Source organism: Lynx canadensis, chromosome B3 (assembly GCF_007474595.2).
Source record: "Lynx canadensis isolate LIC74 chromosome B3, mLynCan4.pri.v2, whole genome shotgun sequence".
Taxonomy (NCBI): Eukaryota; Metazoa; Chordata; class Mammalia; order Carnivora; family Felidae; genus Lynx; species Lynx canadensis.
The window spans coordinates 104,191,982-104,205,071 of record NC_044308.2 but is presented as its reverse complement, the minus strand read 5'-3'; positions in this window follow the sequence as shown (position 1 = coordinate 104,205,071).

Sequence of the window (13,090 nt, the reverse complement as noted above, 5' to 3'; positions counted from 1 at the left end):
CGGAAAGGAGCTCCATTCTTTCAGCTTAATTTGCTACATTGATGGGGGGGGGGGGCGGGTGAAGGAAAAGCTTTATGAACAGACTACAGAAACGCACAAACTTGCAAAGGAAGAAAACATGTTTTCAGCCGTTTAGATTCCATCAGCAGCCTCGGGTGGGTTAAAAAGAGAAAAGTACTAGGGGAGAGCCCGAAGACAGGTACTTGACAGCATCCCTTTAATGCTTTTCCCGTCCCTTGATGCATTGTCTTCTTGTGCAAGTATCAATATTGTGTGTTGACAGGGGGAAGGCATCATCTTCAAACTGTAATGAATCTAAAATGAAAACCAGCCACACAGTTGGCCAACGCCGCTTTAGCACGGCACATCAAGAACACTTCCAGGGACAAACACTTGCAAGGGAAACAAACCAAACAGAAATTAAAAAAATCTCTGTGGGGTATAAATATGTAATTACACTCACACAGGGAGCATTTTATCAGGTAAACCATCCCACTTTGTTAATTGAAACGCTCCAGCACTGGGCTCTTTTGACAAAGCGCCTGAATATGTATGTGTAGGGTGTAGACACGCTGCCTCACCGCCTCAAAGCCGGTTTCCCCGGGCAGCTGGGAGGTCCGCTCCGAAGCCCTTCCCTTTTGTCCCTTTGCTTCTCTTTCCATCTAGCCGGACGTCTCCGGGATGCAACCTGGTCTGGAATTCTAGATATCTGTCCACAGCCCAGCCAGTTTCAAAAATGAAGATGAGCACTGTACTTTTACATAGCCTGTTTGAAATTCATGGATATGCAATCCTCTCTGGTAATTTAGAACTGCGAAGGCGACCCAAAAGAGAGCTGTTCCAAGCATCTGCATTAGTAGAGGGAGGTCAAGAAGAACGCCGGGTGAGAATTTGCGCTCCTGAGCCCTGCGTCAGGCTCTTCCCGCTGGATGCCTGGTCATCGGCCACCAACACGCTGCCGCCTCAGTTTTCTCCTCTAAAATCAAGATCGGTCTGTGACCGCTAAAAATTCCTTTCTATTCCTTTTTTTTTAAGTGCTTATTTAAATTCCAGTTAGGTAACATGCCGTGTAATATTAGTTTCAGGTGAACGATATAGTGATTCAACACTTCCATACATCACAAGGTGCTCGTCCCAACAAGTGCGGTCCTTCATCCCCATCAACCTGTAGCCCCACCCCCTCCCCCACCGCCCCTCCCGCAACCCTCACTTTGTTCTCTAGAGTTACCTGGTTTGCCTCTCTTCTTTTTACCCCTTTGCTCCTCTGTGGTGTTTCTTAGTTTTCCTTCCGATTCCAACAAGGTTTATGATCCACCATCTAATAGTACTGCCTTTTCTTGAGAGTTTTTGTTTTCTTTTTGAGTAATTGGACTATTAATTCAAAGAAATCTTTATTCCATGTTATGAAAGTCACCTGAGTGAGCCTGTCCTTCCCTCTTCTGGAGTGTCTAAGTGCTCTGCCCTGTCTTCAGGCCCTGCCTTGGCCCATGCTGTGCCCCAGGCACTGGAGCCACCACTGAAGATTTACTGAGCGTTCTCAATGCCCTGCGAACACAGGCTGAGGTCATCTGCAAAGGGGGAGACAACAGAGTGGTGTCTGGGAGTTGCTGGCGTAGGAAGCCAAGTCCTAACACCATGTGGAATTTTCCAGACCTAATGTATTAGTTTCCTAGAGCCGCTGTAACAAATTACCACAAACCTGGTGGCTTACAGCCACAGAAATGTATTCTCTCCTCGCTCTGGAGGTCAGACATCTGAAATCAAGGGCAGGAGCTCCTTGAAAGGCTCCGAGGTCGCATTTCTTGCATTTTCCAGCTTCTTATGGCTCCAGGCACTCCTTGGCTTACAGCTGAATCACTCCAATCTCTGCCTCCCCCTCCATCCCTGCCCATCACATGGCCTCCTTCTCTTCTGTCTCTTATGAGGACACTTGTCATTGGATTTAGGGCTCACCCTGGTAATCCAGGATAGTCTCATCTCAAGATACTTACCTTTATTCCATCTGCAGACATCTCTTTTCCAAATAAGGCAACACTCACAGATTCTGGGGATTTTAATGATGGCATATCTGTTTAGGGCCACCAGTCAGCACTACACCTAATCGCTCTCCCAAGATTTCTAAGCCAGTGGTAAAGAAAGTCTGGGTCTAGCGATTAAAGGCTTACACAAATGATTAGCATATGATTCTCCCCAAACTACCTTAGCTTGTCATTTATAAGAGATTGTTAGAAATGGCAGGAATAAGACATGAATGTGTCTGGGATTCATGGCAGTGAGAGGAGAAGACAGGTATTAAGTCTGGTATTGAGCATTTACGATCTCTGCTAGGCACTGCTGGTACAAGATGTATGAGAGAGGGACCTACCCTTAAGCAACTCACAGTGCAATTGAATGAAATGGTGTGAGAACAAGAGATATGTGGGGAAAAGCAAAGCAAGACGTAGTTCTAATGAGGTAAGCTAATAAGGTTTCTCCCCAGCCCTCCAATATTCCTTCCGAAACACACTTTAGAAATGGACTACTTTTTGGGCGCCTGGGTGGCTCAGTCAGTTAAGTGTACAACTCTTGATTCTGGCTCAGGGCATGATCTCACAGTTTGTGAGATCGAGCCCTGCGTTGCGTTCTGCACTGACAGTACAGAGTCTGCTTGGGATTCTCTCTTTCCCCCTCTCTCTCTGGCCTCTCCCCTCAAAATAAATAAAATAAAAATAAACTTTGAACAAAGAAATGCACTACTTTTTAGTGGGTGTGGTTGGGTGGAGGGGCAACTAGAGTGCCCCTTCTCGAAAGATGATCTGATCAGATCCTGTCACAAGTGGGATTCCCCAGGAAGCTGTATCTGAAATGGAGACTAACATGTAGGATATTCATTAAGAGTGCTCTGGAACCAACACCATAGTGGGGAAGGCAGAGGATGACTCAGAGGGACAAGTTGAGCTGGGAAACAGTCTCCGTCAAGATCTCAGTTGATCTCCAGGAAGCTCTGGAGAAAGGATGATCCTTCAGAGTTGCCCCTTGGTGGGGAAGGGCCTTTGAAGCACACATCAGTCTCTGGATATGTGTTGCTGATGTGAAGAAGCTCTCTTCACCCAGGATATTCCCTGAGAGGGTTGACGCCAGGGGCTGTGTGCCAACAACACTCCCAGCGGTGGGGGTATTTGGTTCTTCAGCTGTGAAGGAGGATGTGGGCTGGCACGTCGCAGGATCCACTACCGATCTGTGCTCAGGCTTTACCAGCCCCAAACTCCATGCCACCATTCCACAAGCTTTACAATTTTTTGAAGATGAATCTCATGCAAAGGAAGATGTTATCCACATAGGTTCTTCTGTCTGGCTCCATTCATGAGTTTTGTTTTGAAGAAGAGCAGGACCTTGTGCTGCAGAGCAGAGCTATGACCAGCCAAAGGGATTCGAGGGAAAATTAGCCTGATCCTTACAACTTCTCATGACACACATTTGAGGCAGTGCTGGCTCTGCTGGGCAAGGTGACAGGATAGTGCCTCCGGGTGGCTTCTCAGCTGCGCACTACTTTCTTTGTTTTACGTTCTCTCTCTAGACAAATGGGCATACAATTGAGTAATTCCTCCGAAGTGGGAAGGAAGGGGTTTCTAGTAAGTGGTTCTGTCTCTGTGTCAGAATTTAGTGGAAGGAACATGGGGCTAGATGTCAGATGGACACTCAGTAATCATTCAACCCTTTCATCCATTCTTTTATCCTTATTTTCTAGAAGCAACTCGTCCTGGTCTGCCCATCTTCCCAGTATAATCTCAGAGGACTTGAATTCTCTAGTTTTGTACCCTGTAACACAACTGGCTTCCGAGGCTGCCCTCTTTCAGGACAATACATGTACTCCTTTGTCTGCCACAGTGGGTCCCGGTCCATATCCTCATAGGCTGGTGCTGCCATCTACGCACTGAGTGATCGTAGGCATATTAGCTCACCCCTCTGTGACATGACTCCTTCTGGAAAATGGTATACATACATATGTATACCTACATATACTTAGAGTATACATTAATGGAAGTTAATATGTTGTTAAGCACTTAGCACAATTTTTGGCTCAAAGCAATGCCAGTGTTAGCTATTACTCACACCGTTATTTCATTTTTCACAATCATCCAGTTGTCCTTGGTTGGCATCCTCTGTGAGACTGACAGTTCAGGTCCCTGTTTCCTCATCTTCATTGGCCCTTTGTCATTGCCAGTTCTCGGGCTGGCTTTTCCATCCTCCTGTGTGGAGACTCTCTTGACCTCCCCAGTGCACAACCATCCTCCCTCCCCTCAGGGCTCCTCTAGGGCTTTCCTCCTGGATGGCAGAGTTTACCCCCTGTGTCGCGTCATTAGTCATCGGGCTCCACGTGCATTTTCACCTTCTCCAGAATCCAGGAACAAGATCATTGTCAGACTGAAAAGGAGATCAGACATTGGCAATGACAGACCTAAACCCATGGTACTGAGGTGAGTGCAAGGGAACAGGTAGCTGATTACAACAAATTCAAGTCTCTCAGCCTAGATGGATTATGTACCAACTACTCTGTTCCTTATTTTTTTTTTTTTGAGTTTATTTATTTATTTTAAGAGAGAGAGAGGGAGGGAGAGAGAATCCCAAGCAAGCTCCACACTGTTAGCGCTGAGCCTGATGCAGGGCTCAAACCCACAAACTGTGAGATCATGACCTGAGCCGAGATGAAGAGTCGGACGCTTAACCGACTGAGCCACCAGGCGCCCCCCCCACCCCCCCCCCACTACTCTTCTTATGTCATTCCTTTCCTTGCTTTTTCCACCAGCACACCCTTCCTCCTCGACAGAACTTCCCAGAACCCTTTTTGTTTTCCTCCTTCCCTTCTTCTCTCTCTAGGTCCCTTCCTGACCCTGCCCCCTCACTCCTCCTTCTCTCATTTCTTTCTTCCACAACGATTTATTGAGCAACTGCTACGTGCGGGGCACTGGAGACCCATTGGTGAGCAGGACGATAAGGCCCGGTACTCATGGCACTAGCAGCTGGACAGGAAAGACAAAAATCGGCGACTACGATGTGGCAGGACCCTGAAAGAAGGTTTGGAAATGCGTGGGAGTGCACGTTGGGGACCCTGGCTCTTCCTCCCGAGAGAGAGGGAGGGATTTCTCAGAAACACCCTTTGGCCTGTATGGAGAAAATAAGACCTGAGAAAACTGGAGGCATCGTAGGCGGAGCTAAACGCACCCTTTGCCAGTTTCTGTCCTCTTATTCTTAACCTTTCGTCCACAACTTTTACCTGCCTCTGACTGATTTCAACAAGTATCCATGGAATGACTGCTGTGTGTCAGCTAACACACTAAAAGCAGGGAATAGACCAGTGAACAAGACAGAAACAGCATCCTGCCCTCAGGGAGCTGAAAATTCTAGCCTTAGCCTTGAGAGCAGGCCTGAGTCTGGTGATTTACAGGACAGTATGTGAGCTCCTAGCATTTTGCACGTAATAAATAATTTAATTCTCGTACTAGCCCTATGTGGCAGGTGCTGTTGTTATCCTCATTTTATTGATAAGAAGACTGAGGCACAAAGAGGTCAAGTAACTTACCCAAGGTCCTATAACCAGCTTGCATCTGGCCTCTGCCACTTAGTAGTTACGTGACTTTCGCTAAGTCACTTAATCTTTACAACAACCTTATAAGGCAGGCATTATTTCTGTCATGCATATTTCATAGGTGAGAAAACTGAGGCACAAAAAGATTAAGTCAGTGAATCCACCCAGAGCACTTAGCATGATGCCTAGCAATGGTTGCTGTTATTATTATTCCTGAGGGGGGGGGGGGGAAGGAAGAAATAAGGAGGTTCCAGAAGGCTGGAGACGAGGCAATACTATTCCAAATTTTCCTAATTGTGTCCTTCTACTGACTATAACCTGATGAGCTGGCGTAGACATTTGGGTAAGATTCTGTTACATTTGACTGAAAGAGTTACTCGTGAATCACTTAAAAGGTCATGTGGAGCCTCTCCACCTCTCTTTCTCATAATGCTTCAGGTATGTTAGGTAGACACAGCTTAACAGCTATATATGAAGGGGGAAATGTAGACATTTTGACCGACAACAGATGGCCCATATTAGTCTGCGGAGGCCGCCATCACAAAATACCAACCTGGGTCCTTCAATGACAGACACTTCTTTCCTCACAGTTTTGGGGGCCCGAGGTCCATGATCAAGGTATCAGCAAGTTCAGTTTCTGGCGAGGCTTCCCTCCCTGGCTCACAGATGACCACTTTCTCGCTGCCTCCTCACATTGCCTTTCCTCTGAGGCACAGAGAAAGAGCCAGTCTCTTTTCCTCTTCTCATAAAGATACCAATCCTATCACATCGGAGTTCCCCAGGACCTCATTTAACCTTGATTATTTCTACATATGTAATCACATTGGGTTTGAAGACTTTGACATATGAATTTTGTCCAATATGAATATGGACACCACTCAGTCCATAACGTTAGTCACTTGTGTGACTTAGCTGCAGAAAATACCAACCTTCAGTTAAGACATTGATACTTTACGTTAATAGAAGGACAGTGCCCCAAATGGTGTATTTTATTTCATTTGGTTACAGGTGCCTCACTATATGTTGGGAAGGAGAAAAGAAACATTTATTAGGCATATACTGCATTTGATACTTTACTTAGTCCCTATGACAATCCTGTAAGTTGTTGTTTCCCACTTGAAAAAAATTGATAAGCAATCTGTTACTTAAAATGATACTGGCTCTCCTACCAAGGTCAACCAGATAAGGAAGTGGGCAAGCTGGTCTTTGAATCAAAAGAGAGTTATGGGAATAAAGGATCTTGAAAAGAGAAACTGAGGGGGCGCCTGGGTGGCTCAGTCAGTTAGGCACCTGACTTTTGATTTTGGCTCAGGTCAAAATCGTGGCATTGAGCCCCACATTGGGCTCTGCGCTGACAGCATGGAGCCTGCTTGGGATTTTCTCTCTCCCTCTCTCTCTATCCTTCCCCTGCTCTCTCTCTCTCTCTCTCTCAAAATAAATACATTTTTTAAAAAGCTTAAGAAAAAAGAGAAGACGAACTATGAGGAATTATATTGTGGATGATTATCCTTGGAAAGGGGAATTTCAATAGGCTCATTCGGTGTGATTCCAGAAGACAGTGCATAGATGAATTGATGGAAATTACAGGGAAGAAGGTTTGGATTTAATGTATGCAAAAAAAATTTTTTTAAGCTACAACTGTCCAAAATGGAATAAGTTATTTTTAGAAGGGCATGTCACGCTGCTCACTATTGGAGGCATTCTAAAACTGGACACTCTTGTTGTGGGAGGCAACCAGCTAGAACCAAGCATCAGATGGACTGGAATGGAGAATGGGCTTAAATATTCTCCCTTATTCCAAGGTTGGGGAGATTTCCTGTTATCACAGAAGGGTTTCCACAAGACCAAGTTTTGGTACATGAAATTCTAAGTACTTTAACCTCCGGACAGTGAAGTACTATAAGAAATTTATCTGGTGCATGATTGTTGCTAAATATTTTCATATATGAAAATGCTGTCGGTTCAATAGGAATCTATTTGAATTAAGTTATTAGAATAAAAACAAAACATGAGAGCCATTTCTATTTATGACAGCTGGGAACCATCTTCCAAGAATGCCCTTGTAATTGCATTTGGAGTTGCTTATCTAGGGCACATCAAAGAATTAGATGCAAGTGGTCATTGCACTAATGAAATGCTTATCTTTCTCTGTTCATCATGCTGAAGAGCTTTTAGAAATGGCTGATATTTGGACTCTTTTTTCATTATTAATTCACTGAATGGGCATCGGGGCTCCCAAGCTCTATTAAATTAAGCAAGACCTAGATTAATTCTTTCTCTGTATAATAAGTATGTTTGAAAGCTGACAATTTTCAACATAGTCGTAAAATAGACCGAGGTTGGTACGCATCAAGGAACAGCACTCCTTCCTACAGAGATGCCCATTTTGTAAATAGTAAAAGCAGAAAGGGCTTTGATGCCTTGTTTTCCTGGGGAACCTGAAATTAAATTGACATCATTGCCTTTACAATAAGTATCTTCTATAAACCTGAGATACATTTGGATTGTCACAATTCTCCGGATGTACTTGCACTTCATGTTTCAATTCTGAGTGTGCATGGGACTGAAAGCTTTTGGTTAAAATCAATTGTGAGGTTGGGGCGCCTGGGTGGCTCAGTCGGTTAAGCGTCCGACTTCAGCTCAGGTCATGATCTCACAGTTTCTGAGTTTGAGCCCCGCATTGGGCTCAGAGACAGCTCGGAGCCTGGAACCTGCTTCGGATTCTGTGTCTCCCTCTCTCTCTCTGCCCCTCCCCACTCACACTCTCTTTCTCAAAAATAAATAAACATTTAAAAAAGTGTTTTTAATCAATTATGAGGCAAAAATACTTCTGGATGCTTTGGCTATCCTACTCATCCAAATGTTTCTGGCAAATAAGCTCAATGGGCAAAAGCTAACATTCCCCAAGAGCTCCTAGCCTGGGGAAACTTTTGCCAAAACTTTATTTGTCCTTAGTAGTACCAAAATAAACACTGGTTTTATTAAGAAAGATCACAGCAAGCTTTCCCAATTGGAGAGCGCTGGGAAATAAAACAAAATTTTCAACTGAAATGGTTAGATCATTCCACTAAAAGACACCCAGACGGAGTAAAACTTAATTATTCACAGGAAATTTTGGCTTCATGTGGCCTTTTGGTATGTCTGAGACCTGGAGGCCAACTTTTGCTTTTCTCAGCTCTGCTTTATAATATGCCAGAAAATTCCAGCCTCCTTTCTCAACCTGTATCTCAAGCCTCCTCTCCCTGCCCATCAGTCCTTTTTTTTTTTTTTTTTTTTTTTTTAATCTAAAAGAAAGCTTCAAGCACCTGGTCTAGGAAAACACTGTATGGATCCCTCAGCATGGGAACTAATTATTTTAAGCCACATTGTTTGTTGTGTTTTACCTGCTGGGGTGAGCCTCACTTCCCAAGCTGCCACAGGCCAGCTTTTGCTCGGAACTCAAACATGTGTTGATTCTACCATGACCCAAAGACTTAGGGAGAGGAGCACATCGGTACGTTTAGTGCAAACCAAACATGATGTCAGGTTTTGACAGTTCCCTTTGAAGAAGTTAACCTTTGACCGAACATAGAGGGAAAAATTTATACTCAATTGAGTAACTTGATGCTGACTAGAGTAGTAAGAATATCAATGACGTGAATAATTTGAGGGGTGCTCGAGGGCTCTGTGTTTTACTTTCAGAGACTCTCAGGTTGGGTCAAGTGTACAGACTGATTACTGCCTGGTCAGGAGGCAGTGAAACCTGATATACAAATGCACCTGCAACTTGATAGACTCCAGGCGTAATCTTTACAAGCAAATTGCTTCTTCAGAACTGTTGTGTGAAATTGCTTTTATCTACTTTTCTTTGGGGATGATGGGCCAAGTGAAGAATCCATAATCACAGTGTTCTGTTTGGATCGCCTGTGGGCCCAGTCTATGAAGTAAACAGTTGTGTGGTGACTTCTGAGGGGCTCTGAAACCTCCTTTCTGGAGGTTTCTGGGAACCTCCCAGTTCCCTCAAAACATCTTCCTTGCTAACCCCATGAGGACTTAACATATTTGGACTCGTGATTCTCAGGGTTAGGATGAATGTTTTTTCCCTGAATGGTAGAAGGTCACGTACTTCTACTTTCTTCTCAGTGGAGGGACCTCATCCACCACACTTCACTCAGTAACCCAAATTTCTTATGCCATGATTATCTGAAAGAGGAATCATACCCAAGGATGTCAAATATGCCGAGCATTTCCAACCACTGTTCCCAAATTTGCCTGTGGCAGACATTACCAATCGATCTCGATCCTCTTTCCAGTTGAGCCAAACCCAGGGCTTTAGCGTCCTTTTAAGATAGTTCTATGGGAAGCCACTAACCAGCCTTTGGTGTTGGGGCAAGAGAAGAGACCTATTTCCCATTCTGATTTTAGGATATCAAGTCCTTCACCTGCATCAGTTTGTTAGCCTTGTATCTAGTGACCTTAGAGAGAAGGCTCATGGGACATGACATGGATTTTTCCCTTCAGTAGTTTTTCTTTTTAAAAAAAATTTTTTATGTTTTTATTTATTTTTGAGATAGAGAGAGACAGAGCATGAGCAGGGGAGGGGCAGAGAGAAAGGGAGACACAGAATCCGAAGCAGGCTCCAGGCCCTGAGCTGTCAGCACAGAGCCTGACGTGGGCCTCAAACTCATGGAGTGTGAGACCATGACCTGAGCTGAAGTCGGATGCTTAACCACCTGAGCCACCCAGGCGCCCCCTCCCATCAGTAGTTTTTCTGACTCAAGTTTTTGTTTCTTTTTTTTATATACTCATCATCATAACATATGCACAAATTTTGTATTCTACTTTCTGTTTAACATGAAAATTTTATTGTAATGCTATTATATATACTTGATACATATAATGTTAAGGGGATGCATACTATTTCATATAATTGGTATCATTACTTACATAGCTATTTCCTCATGTTGCACATTTAGTTGTCTTCTGATGTTTTGCTACTATAAATTATATGCTATATGACAGAATTAGTTTTTACATATAGGGATTTTTCCATATTTGGAGATATTGCCTTAGGTTACATTCTTAGAAGTGGCTTATTGGATCATGAACATTTTAAGACTGTTAATAGATTAGTCAACTGCTTTCCAGTGGTTATATTAATTTATAATCCCACCATGTATGAAACTACCTAATTCACCTATTCCCTCCCTGCCAACTTTGCATATATTTTTAAATTTATAGAAAGCAGTGTTCATGGCACGTAAGTTGCTTTTCTGGGACTCCTGACATCTTATACCATGCGCTGTCATCTGCTAGGGGACTGTTGAGGTCACCCAACTCTTGAGCTCTGTAAGTTCAAGAGCACTCAAGTGTGAGGTAGAGTAGTAACTGAGAAGTGAATGGAGGCTCTATCTTATTTCTTACCCCAGATTTTTAGCCATTCTATATAATGCCTCCATGTCCCTGGGCCGCCCACCTCTAGGCTCAGTCCATTCACTGACTCTGAAACCAATCTAGTCCTGACTTGAGCGAGATGAAGGAACTCTAGCCCAGCACCTGCCATCACTCTTGCTGCTCTCCCAGCTCTAATCTGGTACTTGATTTACACTAAATGGACTTCTGCTCAGTGATATCGCTGAGAAGTCATCAGGGGGACTAGGCTAATGAGAACATTTGCTAAAGCAAGCTTTTGCAAGCACTGAATGAAGGTCACCTCAAGGTGGTGACATAGTGTAGATGTTTTCTCCTCTATATGGTAAAATCTGGCCAACTTCAGCTCCCCTTCTACCTTCTCTTGTCACCAACTCTCCACTTTGTTCTCAATTCCAGTGACCATGCTCTTGCCTCCGTTTTTCATGACTGATTCCTGGTCTTGATAGACTTTCTATTAGGTCAGTTTCTGTAAGATCTGCAAAGGGATAGTAAGATTTGGCTATTAGGTACTGGCAGGAGAAGGGAGACCCCACATAGAAAAGATCTCGAGGGTTTCAGATTAGGGGCAGAATATAAGTTTAAGTTCATTGACATGAGTATTTTTACCTGGGACTCAGGACTTAATATTATGTCATGTACTTGTAAAGCAAGTCTAAGTTTTCTGGGATAGTTCCTTAATATCTGAATTTGAAAATGTTTCCTGAAATAAAGTGGAGATGTTAGAAGTTCCTCGGCATAGAGGAGGAGGTCAGAAGGCTCAAGGGTGTGAAAATTTTAGAATGTATTTATGATGCATACACTCACAACCCATCACCTGACTATATTTCCTGGGAGAGTCTAAAGGGTACGGTATTCATTTTAGTATAAGAAATTCACTGGAAAGGGAGGCACTCACGTCCTTGGAACAGGGTTTTCCGCTATTAGATGGGATTAATGGGGCTGGGGAATGGCAGGGATCAGGTGGAAACTTTAAACTGTCTATCGTAGATACTGTGGTACTCTACCCAGGGTTCTATTCCAGGGCTAGTGCACCCTGCTGCTGGGAATATTGCTGGCTAACAGCTCAGAAATGTGTCTAAATTTGGGAAATGCTACACTCAAGGTTATGCCCATTCCCTGGTGTTTCCAGAGAACCCAGTCTGAAATAGTTGGTGTCACAAGTATCCTAGGCACCAGACTCTAAAATCAGATTTTGGAACTGGATGATCACCAGCCAACAAGTAATAACTCTATCACTGATAGTAGGTAGAGTGTGGCTAGCCCCTAGCATGCTCTCACAGTGTAATTGTGAAAACTTTCACCAGTGGGCAATTGGGATGGGAGACCAGTGGAAGCGGACGCACTATCTCGTGCAATGTCTCTACTGTGTAAGAGGCGAGGGAGAAATGATTCTATGAAGACAATGGAATTGTGTGGCTATTGTTGAGTGCCTCTGATGAGTTGAAGAGAGAAAAGGTCAGGCTCTAGTGATTAACAACCAATTCGAGGAAAATGTAAAAGCTAACGGGCCTGCTTGTTGACATTTAAGTGGCCCCTCATGTCTTACAGCCAAAGCATAGGTGGATGGAGTACCAGGCTCAGGACTTAATCACAAAAGTAGTAGAGCTCACACCAAGGTCCGAGTGGACCCTGTGATTTGAGATGGAGCTATCTAGGCACATGTGTTTGAAAATAGAACTCCCAAGTCCCCCAGAGCTAGCAGGCCTAAGAAGGGGGCCTTCCTCCTTGTCAGGATATAGTGGAACCTCTTGACTGGAGAGCACGCTGCAGACTCAAATCATGCAAGTGCCTTAAAAGACCATGCTATCTCCCTCTTACCTTCCTCCCTATGTTCCGTCTCCCTCCTAATTACCACACCCATAATAAAGATCGAATCTCAGCATAGCCTGGCTGGGGATGTGCTAGGTTGAGTAAGGAGGAGACACTAAATACAGAAGGAGCTATGGCCAGGTGAGTATGCTTGGGACTGGTTCCTGGAGGTGCTGACTCAGGAGAGTAGAACCTAACACTGAGTAAGGGAGAGTTTGAAGTGGAAGTAATCTCTTGTGAAACAAGATTTGATAGAGCGTCAAAGCCTCCAGAGACTACACTAACATAGCATAGGAACGCTAC